This window comes from Chiloscyllium plagiosum, unplaced genomic scaffold (genome assembly GCF_037043375.1).
Source record: "Chiloscyllium plagiosum isolate Xiang-an unplaced genomic scaffold, Cpla_swu_hap1 HiC_scaffold_24, whole genome shotgun sequence".
Taxonomy (NCBI): Eukaryota; Metazoa; Chordata; class Chondrichthyes; order Orectolobiformes; family Hemiscylliidae; genus Chiloscyllium; species Chiloscyllium plagiosum.
In genome coordinates this window covers 48,711,981-48,717,980 of record NW_028270162.1, presented here as the reverse complement: position 1 = coordinate 48,717,980, position 6,000 = coordinate 48,711,981, and positions in this window count along the sequence as shown.

Here is a 6,000-nt window from a genome sequence, read left to right as displayed (position 1 = left end):
CCAAAGTGTGAGGTCAACCGAGTGATAAACACATAACCATCGAGGTGAATGACTCTGATTTGGCAGCCACAGTTCTCTCTGGAATGTGGAAACCTACCGGCTTAAGAACATACACAGTCATTGTCATCCCTTCCCACTAACTGCTCACATTCATGGATGTTGCCCACTTCATTCAGAGAGATGGATGTCACTCTCCAGGGCATCTCACACACTGTACCCAAGACTATCTCACCAACTGCAAAGATCATCCTCCCTGTTCACTAGCCAGCTCAAGCACTTTGATCTCTGGATTTGTTCGAGTCTCGCAGCTCCTTCACACATCTTGATCTTCTTAATTATTGGGCCTTTGTTTGCTGCAAAGCGGGACCTCCATGCATTGAATGGGGGCAGCACAATGGCTTAGTAGTTAGCACTGCTGTCTCACAGCACGAGGGACCCAGGTTCGATTCAAGCCTCAGGCAACAGTCTGTGTGGAGTTTGCACATTCTCCCTGTCTCTGCATGGGTTTCCTCTGGGTTCTCCGGTTTCCTCCCACAATCCAGAGATGAGCAGGTCGGGTGAATTGGCCTTGTTAAATTGCCCATAGTGTTCAGGGATGTGTAGGATAGGTGCATTTGTCAGGGTAAATGTAGAGTAATGGGGAAAGGGTTTGGGTGGGATACTCTTCGGAGGGTCGGTGTAGACTTGTTGGGCCGAAGGGCCTGTTTCTAAGAATACCTTGCCTGCTTTCCCTCCAGTCTGTGATAGGCTATCCCACTGGTCAGGTTGACATATCTCCCTCAATCGACTTGGTAAAGGGTGCTTAGTGTCTTTGTCTTTTTTCCAAATGTGATTGTTTCTTTTTCTCACCCTTCCATGAGATCCATTTGACTACTAAAACCCCTCACTTCTTGTCCTCTTGTCAGATGTCGATATCACACATGCAGACTCAACTTGGTCACTCACCTCTCATAAATGTCATGATTTCACGGGCTTTTATGCTGCCAATGTCCACTTCCATGGAAAGAGTGACCACTTGCACAGAGTGTTGTACATCATCAATTGGTTATTTCACACAGCCTGGCTACTTGAATCAGATAGAGTAAAACCTCACCTTGGCCTTTCTGTGTCTCAATGAAGTACAGCTAAGTGCTTTTAGCTTGTACGAAACTGTGGGACAGCCATTAGAGTGAAGATTGAAAAAGAGCCTGCGGAATTAGGAACTCTGCTCAAACTGTTCACATGCCTACCTTCCTTATTCCTTCAGTCATAACCTTATCTGATGTTGTAGATTCACTAGAGGAATCACTTGTGCATTTACCAGTATCTCACTGTGTCAATTGTATTGTAAATGTTAAATAACCATTCACTTTATTTGAAGTTTCCAATATTCAGTCATCTCCACTGTTCCTTTAGGCTACCAAATGGCCATTGGACTCAAGAGAAATGGTACAACCAGAGTAGAAGAAAAACAATGGGTGTCATAAACATGACAAATTATTCACTGTGGCAATATTGTATAGGCAGGGCTGACGGCCAGTCAGTTCAGTATTGATGTGTAATTTGATAGCTAGACCATGACTGTGACTCGCAATAGCTGCAGACACTCCAGCCACCTCTTCCTGTCGTTTTCCAAAGGTTCAGTGCAGTCTTCGCCTTCCTGCTCCTACAGGCTCAGTCCTTCCTCCAGCACTCTGCTGTATAAGGGCAGTAGGCCACTACTACACTCGGTGAGAGTGACTGCCCTTGACATCAAGGCCACATTTGAATGAGTACGGCATCAAGGAGCCCTGGCAAAACTGGAGCTATTGGCAATCAGAGGAAAATCTCTCCACTTTTTGAAGTCATACTTAGCACAAATGGGAGTAGTTGGTGTTGTTAGAGATCAGTCACTCAGCTCCAAAATCTCTGCAGCAATACCTCAGGGTAAAGTCCTATGCCCTCTATCAAGTTTTCAGTATTTTTGCTGGAATATGATCATGACCCATAGCCTTTATAGTATCCAATTCCTCATACTGTATGGGTTGAATCAAATGGCTGAAGAGGGAAGCAGGAAAGGTGGTGGTGGAGCTCTGTGAATGAGTGCATAGGGTTAATAAAAAGCATGTCAGAAACCCAACCTGATTGCACTTCTGCATTTAACCAGGTGGTTTTTGATGGTGTGCAAAACACTTTCATGGGGATTAGTTAATGTAATATGTAATGTGCCACTTGATGGCATGAAGTGGGGATGTTCTCTGATAACTGCACAATATTAAGCACCATTTCTGACTCCTCAGATACTAAAGCAGTCCATGTCCATCTGCAGCAAGACATGGACAATACCCTTGCTTGGATTGACAAGTGGTAAGTAACATCCCTAGTACAAGTACCAGGCAATAACTATTTCCAACAAGAAGACCTAATCACTGCCCCCTTACACCCAATAGCATCACCATCACTGAAGCCTCCATTAACAACATCTTGAGGGTTATAATTGACCAGAAACTGAACAGGCCTAGCCATAAATATAAATACTATGGCTACAAGAGCAAGTCAGAAACTAAGAATCTTGAAGTAAGTAACTCACTTCCTGATTGGCATCACATCAAAACATTCACTCCCTCCACTACTGATGCAGAGTAGCAGCAGTGTACTCTAATTGCACTGCCGAAATTCACCAAGGCTCATTGGATAGCACCAAGAAGTACAAGGGCAGCAGCAGAACCTGAAAGTGTCCGCTCCAAGCCATTCACCATCCCGACTTGGAAAGACATCACCATTCCTTCAATATTGCTGGGTCAAATTTTTGGGTCAAGCAGTGATGCTACAATAAAATCAATTCTTCAAGATCTTCAGGATATGATCCAAATTTAAAACTGAAAATTAGAAAATAGCACAGAAGTTTGAAAGACAGTGAAAGTGAAGGGTGTATGTTTGAAATGCATGAGTTGGCAGTAGATATTCTTTCCAATTCATCATCATTAGTAACCTAATCTGTACAGTAGTCAAAAAGTGTGGCGCTGGAAAAGCACAGCAGGTCAGGCAACATCTGAGGAGCAGAAGAGTCGGGCATATGTTCTTCATTAGGAAACGCTTCATCTGTACAGTATCTTAATGTGCGACTGGCTACTGTATTCTGGAAGATGCATTGAACAGCATTCTCAAGAGCTGAGGTCATTCATGAATCAATAAACTAGTTTATTTTCAAAGAAAATAGAGATTAAAAATAATTTTTGGTTGATCCAGACTGATTTAGCAGTAACTTCCTTCATTTTAGCATCTAGCTGTTTCTTAATTTATTCCAAGAAGAAAGATTGGCTTGTCCTTTAAGTCCAATGCATGGAACTGATGGCCAAGGATTAGTGGCGCAGCACATGAACTTCGTCCTTCTCCATCATTACACCTCCGCACGTGATTAGATGGAGAACCTGTTAATACTGGAAGCCTAAGTAAAAGTGCGACACGTCCTGATCAAAAGAATTTCTGAATGTAGATAAGCTGCACTAGTTACCCAGAGAGCAACCCAGCTGCAAAGACTCATGGATCACATGTCTCGTGTTTATATCATGTTCTGCTTCACCATCAGTGTTAATACAGGACAAGCTCCCGTTTCTCTCCCTTATGTGATCAGACTCAACCATACAACACTGGAAACTGTCAGTACATTCTGTACCTCAGATCTATGGTGACAGAAGTCTATTTCTTGGCAAAGAGGCGATGCATGAGGTGGGAGAGGAGGAACAAATCAATATGTAGACTGCTGCACGTGTGCCATTCAGTTATGTACAATTGACAATACAAATTGTTTGTGGTGGACATGTTTCGTGCCCTAAAGTCAGGTGAAGCCCAAGATCTAATTTTTCCCCAGATTTTTTTTTAAACTTCATTCTTGGGATGTGGGTAAGGCTGACACTCTGTTATCCATTTCTGCTTGCACTGAATTGGCTTTCTTAATGTGTGCCATTTCAGAAGACTATTAAGAGTTGACCGCATTTTGTCCCACTCTACCTAGGGGTTAATTCCAATCATTGTTCCCACTGTAAATGAGGATCTGTGCCTTGAAAGAACCTATCTTTCGACTGTGAATTTATTGGTAACAATGTCTTCTCCAAGTCAGAAAGTTGTGCTCAAATTCCATTCCAGAAGCCAGAGCACAAAGAATTCTCAACATTGTGTCCACAAGGCTATGTCTTCAGACCCTTACTATAAGCCCTCTACACTCATGTCTGTGTGGCTAAATTCCATCCTAACTCTTTTTACAAGTTCGCTGACAACACCATGATTGTAGGCCAGATCTCAAACAAGACAGAAAACAGGAAAGAGATGTGTGCATGATGGCATAATATAAAGATAACGATCTCTCCCTCAATATCAGCAAAATGTTCGAGCTGGTCACTAACTTCAGGAAGCAAGGTGGAGGGCACATCCCTATCTACATCATGGTTGAGAGAGCCAAATTCCTTGGAGTGATGATCACTAACAATCTGTCCTAGTCCACCCACGTTGATGCTACAGTGGAGAAAGCACAGCAATGCCTCTACTGCCTCAGGAGGCTAAGGAAATTCAGTATGTTCATAAAGACTGTCACTAATTTTTATAGATGCAAAATAGAAAGCATTCTGTCCGGATGCATCATTGTTTGGTATGGCAACTGCTCTGCCCAGGACCGCAAGAAACTAAGTGAAAACAGCCTAGACCATCACGTAAGGCCCATTTACTCCATCTATATTTCTCGGTGTCTTGGAAAAGCAGCTGACATCATCAAAGACCCCCTCCACCCCAGTTATAATCTCTCCCAATCTCTCCTTTTGGGCAGAGGATACAAAAGCTTAAACACACATACTAATAACTTCAAGAACAGCTTCCCTGCTGTAATGAGACTTCTGAATGGACCTCTCAAATTTTAAACTTAATGTTGATCTTGCTCTTTGTGCATCTTCTCTGCAGCTGTAACATTGTATTTCTCAGTCTGTTCTATTACCCTAATGCACTTTGTATGGTATGGTCTTCCTGTACTGCACACAAAACAAAACCTTTCGCTGTACCTGTGTACATGTGACAATAATAAATCAAAACACAACAATGTCCCTTCTTCCTCAGGATTCTAAAGAAATTCAGCATGTCCATAAGGACCCTCATTCACTTTTACAGATGTATCATAGAAAGCATTCTATCTGGGTGTATAACAGCCTGGTATAACAACTGTTCTGCTCAGGACTGTAAAAAACTACAGAAAGTTGCATGCACAGACCATCACGGAAGCCAACCTCCCATGGACTCCACCTACAATTCTTGTTGCCTTGGAAAGGCTGCCAAGAGCATCAAAGTTCCCTTCTACGCTGGTAATACTCTCTTCCAACCTATTCTGCTAGGCAAAACATACAGAAGCTTGAACACATGCACCAACAGGTTCAAGAATACCTTGTTCTCTGCTGTTATTCGACTGCCAAATGGACCTCTAATTTCCAATCTAATGTTGACCTTGCTTTTGTGCATCTCCTATGCCATCATCACCTTGCTGTAAGCACCCTATGGTCAGTATGATCTTGTTTGCTATGATCTGCTCACAAAACAAAATTTTCACTGTACCTAAGTACATGTGACAATAATAAATCAGATCAAATCAAATCAAAACCTGGCTGACCCTCTAGTGCAGTGCTGAGGGAGTGCTCAGTGCTGCCTTTGGTTGACGCCACAGATGCCATTATAATGGTTTGAAGAGTGAGTTTTCCCCAATGTCTTGAATATCCCCGAAGTTTCTGTCTGCAAATTGCCTGCTCATGTCTCTTTCCCAACGGCTGGAGATTTATGTCCCGAGATCATAAAACGTGCTCCATAAAGGCAAGTATTTTCTCTCTTTGTTAAAAATGCACGGGACATATTAATATTCCACCAAATATCATTTGAGAACGTTCAAAAGAAGAGTCTGTGGATCTAGAAACGTTAATGTTTCTCTCTCCCCAGCATCCGCACCATTTTGCTTTAAGTCTAGAGTTCTCTCGGGTCGACTTCTAAGACGCGCTCGTTTGGTGCAAAGTC